Source organism: Myxine glutinosa, chromosome 1 (assembly GCF_964187855.1).
Source record: "Myxine glutinosa chromosome 1, kmMyxGlut1.1, whole genome shotgun sequence".
Classification (NCBI taxonomy): domain Eukaryota; kingdom Metazoa; phylum Chordata; class Myxini; order Myxiniformes; family Myxinidae; genus Myxine; species Myxine glutinosa.
Genome location: NC_136261.1, coordinates 222,351,766 through 222,371,236, shown reverse-complemented (window position 1 = coordinate 222,371,236; position 19,471 = coordinate 222,351,766). Strand labels below are relative to the sequence as shown.

Sequence of the window (19,471 nt, the reverse complement as noted above, 5' to 3'; positions counted from 1 at the left end):
CCAGATTCCCAATTAAATTGTACATCTTCGAGTTTGTGTATGTATGCATGTATGCGTATGTATGTATGTATGTATGTATGCATGTGTATGTATGCATGTATGCATGTATGTATGTATGTATGTATGTATGTATGTATGTATATATAAATATAATATATTTATATATACATACATACATACATACATACATACATACATACATACATACATACATACATACACTATATATATATATATATATAAATATATATATATATATATAAATAAATACGAGTATATACAGGGTGGGCCAAAAGTAACCAAACATTGGGAAAATAAACACTTTTATGAAAAAGTGGTTTTATTCATAGAGTATGCTCGACATGGTTGCCATTGTTTTCAAAGCAGATTCGAATACGTCTCCGCCACTCTTGCTGAACACGCATTAGCACAGCTGGTGTTATGCTTGTACTGGCATTTTGAATACGTTCCTTTAGATGATTTATGTCTCGTATCTTTTCCTGATAAACCATGGCCTTCAAGTGCCCCCAAAAATAAAAATCAAGGGGAGTGAGATCTGGGGATCTGGGAGGCCACTCCACAGGACCACGCCGACCAATCCAGGAATCCGGAAACTGCTGATCCAACCACTGACGCACGGGAATACCATAATGAGGTGGTGCCCCATCTTGCTGGAAATAAACTGGGAAGTCGCCGTCCTCGTTTATCAGGGATGGGATCATCGTTTCTTGCAACATGTTAAGATACTTTTCAGCATTACGATTTCCGCTGATGTAAAATGGTCCAAGAATTCTGTCACCCCATATCCCGGCCCACACCATCAGTTTTCCGGCACCTTGCATCTTTGTCGGACTCATCCAGTGCGGGTTAGCATTACTCCAATAACGGAAGTTTTGCCGATTAACCTCTCCATTGACGTAAAAATTGGCTTCATCGGTAAACAAGATCCCAGATGAGAAGTTTGCGTCATCGTTCAATTTGCTTAATACCCATTCACAAAATTCCATCCGTCTATCCGGGTCGTCTTCACTCAGATGCTGCGCCATATGCAATTTGTATGGATGCCATTTGTTTGCTTTCAAAATGCACCTGATAATCTGCTGACACCGCTTTCTGCAGACAACCGTCGTGTACTTTTTAGGGGACTCCATGTAAGCGTTGTTAGTATTCTGTCCGTTGTATCTTCATCTGTGGCTGTACGTCTGCGACCACTTTTTTGTTGATCTGCAACACTTCCAGTTTTTTGGAACTTTGTAATAAGTTTTGCCACAGTGTCGTGTGTGATGTTCTTTCCATGTTTTCTGTTGAATTCCATTGCAACCTTGCGACTGCTTCCTGACCCGGCCATCAGTATGATCTCAATTCGTTCTTCTCTTGACAAACGCATCTTTCAAGGGTATCTGAAAATAAAAAAAGAACGTGTTAAAAACCCTATGTATGGCTCTAGTCCAGGAATAATAGATTTCACCCGGAACAAATTCAAACAAAGCTGAAAATTTCAGGATATGTTCAGAAAACTGTCCTGAATAACATACTAAAAGTCCCCAGACATCCCCCTTGTGCTTCAACGGAAATTCAAGATGGCGTCCAAAATGGTGGCAATTTTGGCATTTTATCATATTACCACCTAAAAACATGATAGAAATGCAAACAGGGTGTCAAAATACATGTTTTCAAGCACGAGGATTGTTTTAAAGATTACATTATGAGTTTATATGACATATGTGTCATTCGATCGATTATGAACAATTTCAACTACTTATAAGATTATATTTTATCATCATCGTCTTCATCACTGTCACGAAAAACTTGTCTAGTCTCTTCATCTTCTCCATCTTCATCCAGCAGTGATGGAAATGGTGCAGCATTGTTGCAGGTCTGGCCATTGCACTTGACGCATAAGGTGGAGCAAGGTAACCCAAGCTTCCTGCAACCGCACGACGAGCCACAGCCATCTGCTTTGCAGCAGCATGATACCATGTTTAGCAGAGTGTCAGGGGCAATGGGCTGGTCTGTTTCAATGGGAATGAGATTGTTATCCTGCAGCCTCCATCCCCACTCTGTTGGCTGCAAGGGATTGCCCATCCACTCCTGAACCGTTAAGTAGGTTCTGAAGGCATGCTGCTTGGCTGCAGCACTTGTTGGGGGTAACAATGCTAGCTGAAAGGATGATGAAAGGGAGGTTCTGCTGATTGCCTTTTTGTAGGCAATATATCGTAACTTGTCCAGGGAAGCACATTTGCTGCTAGCTCCATACAACTTGAGAAGGAACCTTTCACCTGCCTTTTGCACTTCCTGATGAGTGCTCCCAGTACTGGAGAAGTTTTTCAGCAAACCATGGTGTTTCTCCTTATATACCAGGTTGAATGCTTTGCGCTTCCCCTGGCGGTACAGGGCAGACACAGTATCGCAACCAGTTATAGCATGGAGCACCATCAAATATGTACTGCAGTCGCCAATGCTATCTTGAATGTCCCGAACCCTGTACAGTGTTGTGGGGTTCTTCCGACATAGCATATACACGTCCATGTTTATGGTTGCTTGAGCCACCAGCATTACGAGTATGTCTGTGTCTGTACCAACAATAACCACAGGTTTCCCTGACTCTGCCAAAGATAGAGCGGTTGAGACTATCGGGGCATCTGCATCAGCCTTAGCTTGCTTCACCAGAATGCCCGACTCATGAGGCATAATGTCACTAAGCATCTGTATCAGCGCTCCTTGTTGTGACCATTGGCCAGAAATGCAGCCTGGGAAGTGGTGGTTTGCATGTTATGGTCAAACAAGATGTTACTGGATGTGGCTTTCTTTGCCCGCCACTGTTGTTCAACTGCCTTTGTGGAGCTGGTGTTATAGCCATCAAATACAACAGTGTTGCCTGCTCCATAATGTTTCAAAGTATAGGAAACGTAACAATGACACACATCACTGTACTTCGATGGTTGTGGCCAGAACACCGACTGCAACAGATGACCCCCATCCACAACGTAGCGACACTTGTCGGGCATGTCCGGCTGTGCAGGGACAAACGACTTCAGGAGTGTACCTAGGGCACTCTTGTTTGTCTTCCGCATGGCGCCATCGTGAAACAGGGAAGAAGGTTGAGGGCCAAGTTCGTATGCCAGAAACTCTTCCAGGTCCGAGCTAGTCTTCAAGACACAGTTTATCTTGTTGAAGAAGAGATCAGGATTCACGACTGTGTTTTGCCCCCTGATGTTGATGCTATTGTGCTTATCATTCAACGTCTTCACTTTGTCGCTGCGGTGCAGTGTGATCTCTGTGAAGCGTTTGCCGGCTATCCTAGAGGCCGCAGTAAGACCAACGTTCACTGCATCATCACAGTTGACCGAGACATCAGCTACAACTCCAGTCGCGATTGACACCAGACGGTCTCGTTGATAACCAGCAAATGGTGGATGCGCCTGCAACCACTGCACGAAAACACCATGATCCGTGTTGAATTTTTCTTTGGTGGATGAACGGAGAACCTTATGTTGTTGTTCCGAGTTAGTTGTGTGTACACCAGTGAACTCCTCCAGATCATCACAGACAGGAACACATTGAGGTAAAGCATGAACCCATTTTGCCAAGGTACTGTGGGTAATACCTCGACCATGGGTCATTCCCCCACTCATTTTCAGCATCCTCATCAAGAACTGCTCGATTGTTTGATCAAAGAAATTCCCAGCCCAGAATTCATTAGCTCGGCGGATTGTGAAGTAACCTTTGTCAGTGAACAAACTATACTCATCAGGTGGCATGACTTTGTTGATGGATTCCATCTGCTGGAGGTAGAGTCTGGCAGATTTGGCATAAGGAAGATGACCAACTGCGTGGAAATGTGGAATCATCTCCCTTACACTGTGAAGGTGGAGCTTCCAATCACCTGTCCTCTCAGCTCTGACAAAGTTCAGCACCAGGATAACCTGATGGACGTATTGCACCCATAGCTTGCCAGTTCTAATATGGCTAGCTGCTTGGTCAAGCTGTTGTGACAGTAGTTGGTGGAACTGCGTAACAATTTCGTCTTCTTCTACATTAGCGGTGCCTACATCTTGGTGAATAGTGTTGTCGTGCACACAGGCCAGGTGTTCTCTGTCAGTCTGGTTTAACGAGTCAGACTTCTCCAGCAGGACACTTATGAGAGCTAACAAGGAGAGAATGTGAGCCCGCACTGCTCGAGAGTAAGCATGGCCAGTCAGCATGTGTACCACAGACCCATTGGCATACACTCATCCCCACAGTTCCGCTAACCCACTCCCTGACATGATGTGGCCTATACTACCAAGATATGACATCAAAGATGAAATCCACCAAGTGGAACAATCACTCTGTCCAAGTCGTTGGAAGCAGCAACTATTTCTGAAGCCTTCTGGAACAAAGGCTGATCAAAAGTTACAGGACAGATTTTCAGATCATGTTTTTCACTTTGTTCTTGGGCAAAACACAGTGCAGAGTAGATGGTGCTGGGGTTACTAGGATCAAATTTGATTAAGGGGAGAGTTTCAATTCTGGAGGTATGAAACTCGACATTCCTCACAAGTTTTCATGAATCCACTCCAAGGAACTCGAGATGATAGGTTCAACACATACCCAACCAAATCAAAAGCTGTCGCTTGAAGAATTTGACTGTCAGAAATGTTCAGAGACTCAACTGTTACACACTGAAGCCCAGGAACTGGCGGTTTGCTGTAAGTCTTGATGGGGATTTGCGCAAATGTACCTAATAGCTCTCTCTGTTGATGGTGCTTTCGCCGTGCGCTTGATGGGCGACTTATCCACTGTTCCGTAAGGAGTTACACATGCTATTCCACCCATAGCATGAAATGTGTTGTGACCGGTCAGCGTAGCTACGTTGAAGTCCACATTGTCAAACACAAATTGCGTAAAACCATTCAAGCCATAGGAAGGTTCGCAAGTGGGTATTAGACTATTCTCAAAGCGTTGCACTTCCTTGTAATCGTCAGCAAAGGTGATACTGCTCAGGATATCTATCAGCTCACGTGAGGCGTAGTTGCGATGTATGTACAATGCAATGGCAAGTAGCAATGGTGAGCTAAATGACCTCGGTCTGCAGGTTGAAATGATGGAATGGGCTATGGCCGTGCACCGTCTGTTTACAACTCTAGACTGTTTATCCTTCGGATCTAGCAATTTTTGCAAGAAACGCTTTAGTGAGTCAGGAATCAAGGTGTTACCATTCTCAGTGTCTTTCATTGTGGGGTATTCAGTGAGATCATAAATTGATAAGCGAATATCATCAAGAATAATTGATGCAGCCATTTCAATTATGCGATCATTTTCGTTTTAATTCCCAGATGTTCTGTCGGTCACCCACTTTTCACGAAGGATCTGGTGCGCAGAGTCACGAAAACTGACAATGCTCGTCTTTCCAGGGATACTTGTGATGATGATGTCCTCACCATAACGTTCGTTCAGCTTCTGTTTGAAGTATTTGATGGAATACCCTTCTTCACCTTGAAGAAACGTTTCCATATGTTCCATGAGCACCGAAATAGAAAACTGACATTCATCATTCTCATCTATAAATGAACAGAGTGTATTGAAGGCAAAATCTCTTACAGCGTCAGCTGGTTTGTCAACGGATTGTGTTTTCTCAGTATTAGTAAAGAACTCAACACCACAGGCTCTATGGTATTTGGCCTCAGCTGCTACCAAATCTATGACAGCATCTATTCTCTTGGCAACTTTGTTGCCCCACTCATCACATCTTTCTCTTGCGCGTTTCGAAACACTGTCCTTATATTCAATGGTCTGAACATTGCTGAAGGGTTTCCTTCGTTTGAGTGCGATTTTGCTACTTGTTTCTATCACCTCAGCACAATATAAGCAGTCACTTACTATATTAAAGACGTTGGTTCTGGATCTTAGTGTGGCTGGTGCAACATCATCCTCAGATGGTTCCCCACTAGCCTTTCTCTTCGCTGCCTTAATGCTGGTTTCGCGGGTGTACCCTTTGCGACAAGCAGCGTGCACTTGCAGAGGGTCTGCCGACTGAAACAGGTCGTGGAGTCCATCTTGTCTTTTCAAACTTGCTTCCACCAGGGTCCTGCGCCCCCTCTCTTCAACACAGACGTAACTACTTCCCAAATTTTCTTGACATATTACACACGACGCCATCTGTGAAACACAAACAAATGTAGAGTTAGTAAAGTCAAAGGAAAGTTAATGCTTGAAAATGTATGCAAACAAATATGTATGCAGAAACATGATACTAGGAATCTTTCTCTTGCTCGTTTCGAAACACTGTCCTTATATTCAATGGTCTGAACATTGCTGAAGGGTTTCCTTCGTTTGAGTGCGATTTTGCTACTAGTTTCTATCATAGCGGATATATCATATATTTCTTTTTTAGATTGTCCTTGGCACAAGCAACACAATTCAAGCAAGGTCAAGCGCATATCGTCTTAGCGGAGACACAATGTGCCAAAAATCATAAACTTACCAGTAGTATGTTCTTGAGTACTTTAGATACAGTTTGTTCATTTCTCTATCACAATCAAATACATTGATTTGTGATGATGATGCTAAAAGTGACAACACAGTGACGTGAGACTACTACTGAGAAGTCAGGTCATCTAGCGTGACATCATTCGCCTATGACGTCATTCGCCTATGACGTCACGATACCATCGCGTCGCCCAGTGGGAATAAGACATATTATAAAATAAACCTAGTATAAACCTATAATAGAATAAACCTAGGTCCTAAGAGCCTAGATAATATGTTTCAGAGTTACGGCCGTTTTTGGCCAACAATGACCTTGATAAATATCATTTGACCTTGAAAATGACACATATAAATCCTATAAACTCATAATGTAATCTTTAAAACAATCCTCGTGCTTGAAAACATGTATTTTGACACCCTGTTTGCATTTCTATCATGTTTTTAGGTGGTAATATGATAAAATGCCAAAATTGCCGCCATTTTGGACGCCATCTTGAATTTCCGCTGAAGCACAAGGGGGATGTCTGGGGACTTTTAGTATGTTATTCAGGACAGTTTTCTGAACATATCCTGAAATTTTCAGCTTTGTTTGAATTTGTTCCGGGGTTCACCTTATTTGGTGCTAATGCTCTTGGACTACTACTTATAGCCCACCCTGTATATAAAGAAATAAATAAATATATATATAGATGTGTCTGTGTCTGTGTTGTGTCATTGAACTACTTTCTCAAACTTTTGTGAAATCGTTCCAAACTTCTGGTATGCACATATCTCTCCCGTCGGTATGTCCTAAGGGTATTTTAAAAAAACAAAATTCCAATTTTATTTTATTTTTTTGGAATTTTTTCGGGCAATTTTTTTTTTTTCATCTTAAGTTTTCAACTTCAATTGTTTATAAAATGTGATATCACGTATATTACAAATACATTTGTGCAAAATAATTGTTTGAATTATGATTGGTTTAAACCATGACAAAATGGCAACTCAAGTACAGTCATTTATCTATACTAGGGCATGCCCGTACTATATATAAGCTAGGACGTGCCCGTACGTGGGTGCCCGTTCCTTGCCAAAAAAAAAAAAAAAAAAAAATTTGTGTAGGGGTGTGTGTGTGTAAACATCCTAGGGCGTGCCCGTACGTGGGTGCAAAAAAACATGCGTGCAAACAACAACAGCAAAAAAAAACTTTGAAACCACGTGGCAGTAACGACCACAGAACCCCCCCCCTCTATTTACATGAATGGTTTGGTCCATTCGCAACGACCACAGAACCCCCCCCCTCTATTTACATGCAATGGTTTGGTCCATTCGCAACGCCAAAGCGAACGGCGAACGGCTAAATCGCCATAGCTCGGTAAGTACTTGTCCGATTAATTTAAAACCTTGAAAAGGCACATCCTCGGGTCCCCAGCAATATACCTGGCAAGTTTAAAGTATATCGGACCCGTGGTTGTCGAGAAACAGCGGTCACAGACAAACAAACAAATGTACAAACGTACAAACAAACAAACACACAGAGATTACTGGAATTATAGATAGATATCTACACATCTGGGCAGTGTCTGTGCTGTCACTTAAAGACTCCCTCAAACTTTTGTTTCCGTGGTTGTGAAGGGTTTTTAATAACGTTGTGGTGGTTTTGAATCACGTGGTGGTTTTGAATCACGTGGTGGTGAGGTATTTTAAATGATGTGGTGGTGAGGTGTTTTTAAATCACATGGTGGTGAGGTGTTTTGAATTACGTGGTGGTGAGGTGTTTTGAATTACGTGGTGGTGAGGTATATATAATTACGTGGTGGTGAGGTGTTTTGAATTAGTTGGTGATGAGGTGTTTTGAATTACGTGTGGTGACTGGTGAGGTATATATAATTACGTGGTGGTGAGGTGTTTTTAAGTATGTGGTGGTGAGGTGTTTTGAATTAGTTGGTGATGAGGTGTTTTGAATTACGTGGTGATGAGGTGTTTTTAATTTCGTGGTGGTGAGGTGTTTTTATTACGTGTATTATGGCTGTGAGGTGTTTTCAATTTCGTGGTGGTGAGGTGTTTTTATTACGTGTTTTATGGCTGTGAGGTGTTTTAAGTTACTTGGTGGTGAGGTGTTTTGAATTACGTGGTGGTGAGGTGTTTTGAATTACGTGGTGGTGAGGTGTAATCGTCCCAAACTTCCAGTTCTTCCCCTCCTCCTCTGCGAGGTATGTGCTGAGGGGTTCTTTCTTGAAAGAAAAAAAAACATTCAACCTAAATTGCCTATAAAAATGTAATATCACAAACACAACAAATACATTTGTGCAAAATAATTGTTTGTATTATGATTGGTGTAAATCATGACAACACAGCAACTCTGGTACAGTCAATATCCTCAGCTAAAATAAGCCCTGAGTGAGGCGAGCACAGCGAACCGAGGCAAGCTAGTGTGTATATATGTATGTATGTATATATATATATATATATATATATATATATATATATATATATTGTTGCGGATATGGGATTTGGCCTCCATCCATATCCGCTTGTAAATATTCCCCTATTTCCCCAATACTCCCCAACTATCCCCAATCCCCCATTCCCTAGTCCCATTGTCTGTAAACAACACTCTGTAGAACCGACCTTCCCCTTTTTCCCCCATTAAATGTCGTGCCCAGGTTCACCGCATCTCACGTAGACAACTATAGGACATCTTGCTAGTTATTCTTAGTCTATGTCAGTTAAGGACTCGTTTCCATTAATTCTGACTCTTCGTTGCACCAGAATGTGATTGTATGGCACCAGTAGTGAGTTTAGGACCTCCCAATACCTCCCCACAACCTCATCTCCGCATCCTCCCATCATCTCATGGAACAACAACAACTACAACCACAGCGGGGGCGGCGCGGCCGCGGCGCGGGGAGTGGGCGTCCTCACTCCGGCTTGGTTAGCCGCCATTGCCCATGTGCTCCGACGGGGTTACCACGAAGGGGCTGACTGTCAGCTCCTCGTCAAGGGCGGAGCCGGTAACCCCCCCGCACCCAATAAGAAGCGGCGGGCCGATTCCATCAGGGGTGGAGCTAACGAGCCGAGGGCGTGTCACTCCCCGCTGGATATACGCAGCCACATACCGGAGGTGACGTCAGATGCGCCCCCAGCTTGGAGAGAGAAGTCGCCACCTCCGAGCGCTGAGAGACCTCCCTGCATCTTTTGGACCGCGCTTTATCCTGTCCCTGAGCCAAGGTGCACCTTGTGCTATCCATCGACTACCTGCCCTTCCTTGCCATCAATCCCTGTGTGAGTCAGTCTTGTCCCGTTTATCTGTGGTCTGTCGGGGCTAATATAAGACCGTATTTAAGTGCCCACCTTTCTATGTTGTACCTCTCGTCAGTGTAATCTAAACGTTCTGCATACAAATATTATAACCTCCTCCGGAGGTCTTGAGAACTGTACCCCTGGTGTCGTGTCATATAACCCAGCCGTTGTGTCCTTTCCTTCATTGATCTAGCGTAGCGCGACTCGGCCAACGTTCGAGTGGAATCGGGTAAACTGTGCAGACGCGGTCATACCAAACCGCTCGGTAAACTAACATCCAAAACCGCGTCTGTAACAATATATATACGTGTATATATATATATATATATATATATATATATATATATATATATATCAATTAACACCCTGGTGTTGGGCTAGCGGCTAGGGTGGCGGCTTAGGATCCCAGGTTCGAATCCCAGTCGATCGCTGAATTAACGCCAGGGGGGTTGACTCAGCCTGTCATCCTTCCGAGGTCGGCTAATTGAGTACCAGTTCACTGGTAATTCCCTGTTTGTCGTTGAAGGCGGCAAAAAGGGTTGGCGTCAGGAAGGGCATCCGGCCGTAAAACATTGCTTCAAAAAGGGGACCAAAAAACAACAACAACCACGGTTCCTGAAAAAGGCCAACCCCCGCTTGCGGGGGAAAATGGCCTCTAAAGGTGGTTTTTCAATAATAATTAACAGGATTAAATAATTAAATTTATATATGTGGGAACGTTACATGCCCAGACCAGCAATCGAATCCAGGTCTCTGTCTCTCACATACTTTTTGAGGGGAAACCACAGGACATCCTCGGAGATTTTACATTTGTTGATCAATCAATGATAAATCAAGCAATGATATGATTTGTTTCATTGTCATCTTTTCTTGTGGTGTGTTCGACAATAAAAGTTCTCTGGATAGCCTGTTTGTTTAACAAGTGGGAAAGAACACCTTCACAATTAATACTGTAATATGCGATTTCCCAATTGCGACAAGCACCCCAGAGTCTCCACCCGACAAGCATCCCAGAGTCTCCACCCGACAAGCATCCCAGAGTCTCCACCCGGCAAGCATCCGAGTCTCCAACCGACAAGCATCCCAGAGTCTCCACCCGACAGGCATCCCAGAGTCTCCACCAGACAAGCATCCCAGTCTCCACCCGACAAGCATCCGAGTCTCCACCCGCCAAGCATCCCAGAGTCTCCACCCGCCAAGCATCCCAGAGTCTCCACCCGACAAGCATCCCAGAGTCTCCACCCGACAAGCATCCCAGAGTCTCCACCCGACAAGCATCCCAGAGTCTCCACCCGACAAGCATCCCAGAGTCTCCACCCGACAAGCATCCCAGAGTCTCCACCCGGAGAGCATCCCAGAGTCTCCACCCGGAGAGCATCCCAGAGTCTCCACCCGGCAAGCATCCCAGAGTCTTTACCCGGCAAGCATCCCAGAGTCTCCACCCGGCAAGCATCCCAGAGTCTCCACCCGGCAAGCATCCCAGAGTCTCCACCCGACAAGCATCCCAGAGTCTCAACCCGACAAGCATCCCAGAGTCTCCACCCGGCAAGCATCCCAGAGTCTCCACCCGACAAGCATCCCAGAGTCTCCACCCGACAAGCATCCCAGAGTCTCAACCGGACAAGCATCCCAGAGTCTCAACCCGACAAGCATCCCAGAGTCTCCACCCGGCAAGCATCCCAGAGTCTCCACCCGGCAAGCATCCCAGAGTCTCCACCCGGCAAGCATCCCAGAGTCTCCACCCGACAAGCATCCCAGAGTCTCCACCCGACAAGCATCCCAGAGTCTCCACCCGACAAGCATCCCAGAGTCTCAACCCGACAAGCATCCCAGAGTCTCCACCCGGCAAGCATCCCAGAGTCTCCACCCGGCAAGCATCCCAGAGTCTCCACCCGACAAGCATCCCAGAGTCTCCACCCGACAAGCATCCCAGAGTCTCCACCCGACAAGCATCCCAGAGTCTCCACCCGACAAGCATCCCAGAGTCTCCACCCGACAAGCATCCCAGAGTCTCCACCCGACAAGCATCCCAGAGTCTCCACCCGACAAGCATCCCATAGTCTCCACCCGACAAGCATCCCAGAGCCTCGAGCTACCCGACGAGCATCCCAGAGTCTCTACCCGACAAGCATCCCAGAGTCTCTACCCGACAAGCATCCAAGAGTCTCTACCCGACAAGCATCCCAGAGTCTCTACCCGACAAGCATCCCAGAGTCTCTACCCGACAAGCATCCCAGAGTCTCCACCCGACAAGCATCCCAGAGTCTCCACCCGACAAGCATCCCAGAGTCTCCACCCGACAAGCATCCCAGAGTCTCCACCCAACAAGCATCCCAGAGTCTCCACCCGACAAGCATCCCAGAGTCTCCACCCAACAAGCATCCCATAGTCTCCACCCGACAAGCATCCCAGAGCCTCGAGCTACCCGACAAGCATCCCAGAGTCTCTACCCGACAAGCATCCCAGAGTCTCTACCCGACAAGCATCCCAGAGTCTCTACCCGACAAGCATCCCAGAGTCTTTACCAGACAATCATCCCAGAGTCTTCACCTGACAAGCATCCCAGAGTCTTCACCTGACAAGCATCCCAGAGTCTTTACCTGACAAGCATCCCAGAGCCTCTTCCCGACAAGCATCCCAGAGTCTTTACCAGACAATCATCCCAGAGTCTTCACCTGACAAGCATCCCAGAGTCTTCACCTGACAAGCATCCCAGAGTCTTTACCTGACAAGCATCCCAGAGCCTCTTCCCGACAAGCATCCCAGAGCCAAAACCAGACAATCATCCCACAGCCTTTACCAGCAATCATCCCAGAGTCTTTACCAGACAATCATCCCAGAGTCTTTCCCAGACAAGCATCCCAGAGTCTTTACCTGACAAGCGTCCCAGTCTTTACCTGACAAGCATCCCAGTATTTACCTGACACCCTTATTGCCAGTTACATGCTGAGAGTTTTTTTTAAAGAGCACATACCTGCTCGGACCTACATGGACGCACACCGTCGCCTCAACGTGTCACCCGTCCTCGCCTCAACGAGGACGGGTGACACAAAAGGAACGAGGCCCTGAAACGCAGAATGGTGTAAAAATAACGTTAATCAGTCACAAAATGCGGTGCTGCGACACACAGGGCCTCCTTTAACTTTTGAACCACCTTAGTGCCGACATTGTCACTTACAATTTACAAATAGACGGTATCCGATGTCGATGAACAACGAGCACAAAACAGCGCACACATCCCAGAATGCACCACTAAACTCACTGCTCCACCTTGTTCGGACCTTCCTCCTCCCCTTTTCCCATATGCAGCCACTTCTTCTTCTTCCACCCCGTCCTTTCTTCTTCTTTTTCTGCCACCCCGTCCTTTCTTCTTCTTCTTCCTATCTTCGAGTTTTTCGGCGTTCTCAGAGGCGCGAGGCACTATATATGCGTACATACACAAACGCGTACGTGCGTATATGCGTACGTACGGACCCACGCACCCAAACTTAAAAGCGATACCCAAGGAACCAATAAGGTTTCACTATAAATATAATTCCATCGGGATTTCCCGCTCTTTTTTAAGAATCCAGGTGCAGCTCTGCAGACTCTGGATTGCTTCGAGTTCAACAAACTTAAGATTCCCGGCAGATCCGCATCTTTAATTCCCATCTCTCTGATAAATTAGACAACTCTTGTATGGTGCTGTTCTCTATTGCGTTCTCATCTTGTGTAATACCGCGCATAGTTATTTGCATATTCTGTATCTATTTAATCTTATTCTAATATCTACCATCGCTTTCTTTGTCTTGCAGATTGATTGTTCATCGTTGTTGCTAATAAACCCGCATTCAATTGATACATTCTTGTTTATGAACAATCAATCGTTCTGAAGATGCCTGCTGCAGTCTGCCCCTTCCCGAGCTGTGTCTACGTAGTACGTTACTGACAGCACCGACAATGCCGTTGCTGCTATCCAGCTCTCCATCCACGCCATGACTCACACGTCCATTGCACCAGCCAAACCGGACAAAGTCAGCCGTCCTCGTATCCAAACCGGCGGTACCAGCGAAGATTGGCAATATTTCACCAGAAGATGGGATGGTTACAAGGCAGCGACCCAGATAATCGGCAATGATGTTCGCGTTCAACTCCTTGAATGTTGCGATGCTAACCTACGACGTGACCTCCACCGCAGCAACCCACGCATTGAAATCAAGGACGAGGCAGCTTTACTACAATCCATTCGGTCCCTTGCTGTCCGAGAGGAGAATACTATGGTGTCCCGCGTCAACCTCCACAACATGCGACAGGACCGAGAAGAACCAATTCGTACCTACGCAGCCCGTCTGGCTGGTCAAGCTGAGATCTGCAAGTTTTCTGTTGTATGCTCATGCAATCCCCCTACTGATGTCGACTACACCAAGGACATGGTTCGTGTAAAGTGTCTCGACAAACTGCGATCAATTGTCGTACGCGTTTATTCACTCTGCCGATCAAGGCCCGATTCACAGCAGCGCCATCCGAGGTCTGGCGTAGGGATACAACCCGGTCCCGGTGTAGGGATACAACGGTGAATATTTGCACTGCATACATGACATCCTCCCCTTTAAGCCAAAATTACCACGAGCAATACGTGCTAGATTTCCAGAATTGACATTTCAAAAGCAACATTTCCAAAACATGTGAAAATATGTGTGCAAACGGTTATGAGAATAATGAAAATACGTGAAAATAGAACATGTGTCAACGTGAAAAAAAAACATCTTCAAAGATTCAACCGGTCAGGTGCTTTTCTCTCACGCATTGAGCGTCGCGGTGTACCAGTGGATACAGAGTCCGAGGTGATTCCTTTGGGTCGCGGTGTACCAGTGGATACAGAGTCCGAGGTGATTCCTTTGGGTCGCGGTGTACCATCACCGACACGCATCTTTGAACCGACACGTCTCCGGAGGGTGCTTTTCGTTGCACCGAAAACAGTTGTTGTGGGTTTGAGACTGCACTGGCTTCTGACGAGGAGCCTTGTTCCAACGTTTTGGCTGAACATGATCCAACCGATTCACAGCAGGGCTGGTACCAGACGAGCGAGTGGCACCGATGCTTGTAGCGTTGCGTTCAGCACTTTCCATGGAAATGGCGGTGTCTCTGGCATTTTGGAACGTCAGTCTTCTCTCAGCAAGCAGGCGTCTACGAGTGCGGTCATCGGACATGCCAACCACCAGCAAATCACGAAGCATGTCATCGATCGTGTCCCCAAACTCACACAGATGTGACAGTTTTTTGAGGTGTGCAATGAAGTCTGCGATCGACTGACCTTGCTGCTGTCTGCACATGTAAAAATTTAACCGACACAGGATGACTGAAGGAGATGGGTTGCAATGTTCCTTCAAAGCGGCCTTGAGCTCTGCATACGTGAGCTCCTGGATTGTCCGAGGCCGAATCAGGTTTTTAACAAGTGTGAACGTCTCACCTCCGCAAACGGACAGGAAGACGGCCTTCATCCGGCCTTCGGTCGCGATGCCGTTCGCCTCGAAGTAGAAAGACAACCGCTCAGAATACGTGTCAAAATCCCCCTCATGAGGGTCGATTTCATCGATATGGCCGAAAGAAGTCATGGTCTCGATGTTTATCCTCGTCGCCATGTAAAGTATCTCGACAAACTGCGATCAATTGTCGTACGCGTTTATTCACTCTGCCGATCAAGGCCCGATTCACAGCAGCGCCATCCGAGGTCTGGCGTAGGGATACAACCCGGTCCCGGTGTAGGGATACAACGGTGAATATTTGCACTGCATACATGACAGTTCGCGATGTCCTATGTCGGGGACTCGCCGATCAAGATATACAACAGGACATTCTCGGCGATCAAAATCAGAACATGAGCTTGGAGGAAGTTTTCATTTTCGTCGAGGCCAAGGAAGCAGGGAAACGTTCCCAGAATGCCTTGCTCGATAGTGAAGGCGCTCATGGCGCAAGCCAATACAAAAACTGGAAGAACAAAAGAGCCCTGATCACTACCGACAAGCAGGCGGCCATTTGTAGTTATTGCGGGAAAACTGGTCATGGCAAACAGCCGAACATCGACCAAAGGCGTCAATTCTGCAATGCCTACGGGAAAACATGCAGTAAATGCGCCAATCGCGGCCATTTTGCACATGTCTGCCGGGGAGGCACGAAAAAGGCAGACAACAAACCTACGGACAAATCAATGGATGCTCATGATGTGGAAGAAAGCAGCCAGGTCCACGATCTCCTCTGCTCTGTCACGGAACGATAAATGGCCATTTGGAAGCCGCAAATTAAAAGGGCCATGGCCACCTTGTCAACTCCACGACACCTCGACCACCATATATTTGACCACCTCTCTGGCTGGACCAAGAAGAAGTCTCAACCACAGCCGTACATAAAACTCATAGCACGGATCGATAAGGAAGCTTATGACCATTTCGGCCAGCCACTGTCATCCCGACCAAAATCGGCCAGGCTCCAGGCCATGGCCGACACTGGCTGTCAAAGCTGCCTCACAGGACTTAATATTTTCCACAAACTCGGGCTGCGTAATGAAGACCTGTTACCTGTCAACCTGAAGATGAATGCTGTTAACAGTGGAAGGGTCCGGATTATCGGCGCCATGCTCCTACACCTGTCTGGTCACACAGCCAATGGCGACATTATTGAAACCCGACAAATCTGCGACATCTCACCTGACACACGGACACATGTATCTCAGTCGTGAAGCATGCGTCGATCTAGGCCTCGTGTCTAGTAGCTTCCCAACCATTGGCGAATCCAACACAGTTGGTGCTGCAGTGGCAGCAATTATCGATGCAAATTGTAACTGCCCGGAAAGATCGCTTCCCCCTACACTGCCTACATCTATCCCATTTCCGGCCACTGATGAGAACCGAGAGAGGCTGGAGAAATGGCTACTGGAGTACTACAAAAGCAGCACATTCAATGTCTGCGAACACCAGCCACTACCCCACATGGAAGGTCCGCCTCTCACACTGATGGTTGACCCCGAGGCAACACCAAAAGCGGTGCACACCCCAGTGCCTGTCCCCTTACACTGGCAGGCAGAAGTCAAGGCTGGTATCGATCGCGACATCAGGTTAGGGGTTCTGGAACCGGTGCCAATTGGTGAACCAGTGACATGGTGCAGGAGAATGGTCATCTGTCCAAAGAAGGATGGGACCCCACGGAGGACAGTTGATCTGCAACCACTGAATGCGCACTGCACACGTGAGACCCACCACACCCAGTCACCCCTCCATCAAGCAATGGCGGTGCCACATAACACCAAAAAGACGGTAACAGACGCCTGGAATGGCTATCACAGCGTTCCAATCAGAAAATGTGACCACCATCTGACAACGTTCATCACACCATGGGGCCGATACCGTTACAGCACCACTCCCCAAGGTTACATCGCTTCAGGTGATGGATACTCCAGACGATTTGACGAAATTGGATCGGACTTCAAAAACAAGACCAAATGTATTGATGATACCATCATGTGGAGCGACACATTGGAAGAGAGCTTTTTTCAGACATGCAACTGGCTCGACCTGTGCGGCCGTAATGGGATTACGCAAAATCCGACGAAATTCCATTTTGGTCAGGACACGGTCGAATTCGCTGGATTCGAGATCACCATGGACAGTGTACGACCATGCCAAAGGTATCTCCAAGCGATACAGGACTTCCCCACACCAAAAACAATTACTGACATTCGCTCCTGGTTTGGGCTAGCCAATCAGGTAACATACTGCTTCAGCATGACCGAGAGGATGCGACCTTTTCGGGACCTCCTAAAACCATCCACCCCCTTCTACTGGGATGCAACACTGCAATCCCTATTCGAAGAATCAAAACGACTCATCATATCTGAAGTCGCAAATGGGGTCCGGATCTTTGACAAGGAACGGACAACATGTCTCGCAACTGACTGGTCGAAGGATGGGATTGGCTTCTGGCTCCTCCAAAAACACTGCAAATGCCCTGGTGAAACCCCACAGTGCTGCCCCGATAGCTGGAAAATCACCCTTGCTGGAGGCCGCTTCACCCATGCAGCGGAGTCGCGCTATGCTCCGATAGAGGGTGAAGCTCTAGCAGTGGCGGACAGCCTGGAAAAAGTAAAGTATTTTGTGTTGGGATGCAAGAACCTGATTAATTGCCGTCGATCACAAGCCCTTAATCAAGCTTCTTGGCGACAGACGATTAGAGGACATCCATAACACGCGGCTTGCCAACTTGAAAGAAAGGACTCTAGCATATCGTTTCCGAATTATCCACATCCCGGGAAAACGACACTGCGTACCAGATGCGATTTCACGACATCCGTCGGGTGCCAGACCATCGGAACGACTGCCACTGGTGGATGACATTTCCTCCATTATGGATGTGGCCACATCGACTACACTAAGACAGCACACCTTGACTGGGCTGTGGACCACAGATGACGACACTGGCATGGAAATGGCTATTTCTATGGCAGCCATCAAGACGCTCGATTCTGTGCGGTCCGTCACTTGGGACGATGTTCGGGACGAAACAGCAAGTGACACTCAGATGCTGCAGTTACTCAATTCTATTGAGCAGGGTCTACCTGCCAGTCGGGACGATTTCCCTGTGTCCATTTTGGAATACTTTCCCTTCCGTGAACACCTCTACACTATTGATGACATAGTGGTCTACAAGGGGAGGATTATCATCCCACCGAAGCTAAGGAAGCTTGTCCTTGAGAATCTTCATGCTGCTCACCAAGGAGTCACGGCTATGACCACCTGGGCCAGCAGCTCGATCTTTTGGCCTGGAATCACTCCCCAGATTCATGAGATGCGCAATCACTGCTCACACTGCAATCGGATGGCCCCATCACAACCAAGCGCTCCACCTACAGCCTCAGCCGAACCTGCCTACCCTTTCCAGTACGTTTGTTCAGATTACTTTCATCACAAGGGTCGGAGTTATTTGGTCACCGTTGATCGTTACTCTAATTGGCCAATCATTCAGCTAACAACTGGCGGGGCACAAGGCCTAGTGAAATGTCTGCGTTCGAACTTCGCCACTTATGGTATCCCCGACGAATTGGCATCTGACGGTGGGCCAGAATTCACGGCACATGACACCCAAGACTTCTTGCGTCGGTGGGGCGTTAACCATCGGTTGTCATCCACTGCCTTCCCACACAGCAACTGTCGTGCCGAGATCGCAGTCAAAACATCGAAAAGAATGATCACCGATAACACTGGTTCCAATGGTGAACTAGACACTGATCGGTTCCAACGTGCAATACTCCAGTACCGGAATGCACCGGCTCAGGACACTAGGTTGTCTCCAGCCATGATCATCTTCAAGAGGCCAGTCAAGGACTTCATACCCATCATCCCAGGCAGATACTTGCCATCGGACACCTGGCGGGAAACACGCAACAATCGTAAGGAAGCTTTGCGCATTCGGCATGCCAGGGAGATCGAAAGACTCTCTGAACACACGACAAAACTACCTCCACTGGCCGTCGAGGACCATGCCCGGATCCAGAACCAGACCGGCCTGGAACCACGAAAATGGGACCGGACCGGAACCGTGATTGAGGTAAAACAATTCGATCAATACGTTGTCAAGGTGGATGGCTCCGGAAGAATCACTCTCCGGAATCGTAAGTTCCTGCGACGTTTTACGCCTTTCAGCATGACAACTCCCACTACGACTGGCAAAAGTGGCATGCTGCCAAGCG

The 19,471-nt window shown here is 47.0% G+C and overlaps 1 long non-coding RNA gene across 2 annotated transcripts; it reads right to left on the bottom strand.

The window, feature by feature from the left end:
• Positions 1 to 319: 319 nt before the first annotated feature.
• Positions 320 to 12,812, bottom strand: LOC137411178 (uncharacterized). 2 transcript variants are annotated; one of them, XR_013624485.1, is made up of 4 exons: positions 12,728 to 12,812; positions 8,607 to 8,684; positions 5,863 to 6,141; positions 320 to 1,400 (listed from the first exon to the last, which is right to left on the bottom strand). It is a non-coding gene; the product is annotated as an uncharacterized LOC137411178 (long non-coding RNA). The 2 variants fall into 2 exon arrangements; XR_013624484.1 differs by lacking the exon at positions 8,607 to 8,684.
• Positions 12,813 to 19,471: the final 6,659 nt, after the last annotated feature.